We start from the raw sequence: 211 nt of genomic DNA, 5'->3' as shown, positions 1-211 counted from the left end.
CACAGATCCTTTTGTGTTAACATCTGTTGCTAAAATTAAATACATACATAAACACACACAGGGTATATTCATTTGTTCCCTGGACTGGGACTTTCAGCAGCGTAGGGTCTTTGCAACTTGATTCTGTGGCTGTTCAGGAGGCAGCCTGATGGGTGGAGACTCACCAGTAGATGTGGTCCTGCTGTCCATGTGAAAGGATGAAGCCAGCTTC

This window comes from Galeopterus variegatus, unplaced genomic scaffold (assembly GCF_000696425.1).
Source record: "Galeopterus variegatus unplaced genomic scaffold, G_variegatus-3.0.2 Scaffold3950, whole genome shotgun sequence".
NCBI lineage: Eukaryota > Metazoa > Chordata > Mammalia > Dermoptera > Cynocephalidae > Galeopterus > Galeopterus variegatus.
This window is presented reverse-complemented; position numbering follows the sequence as displayed.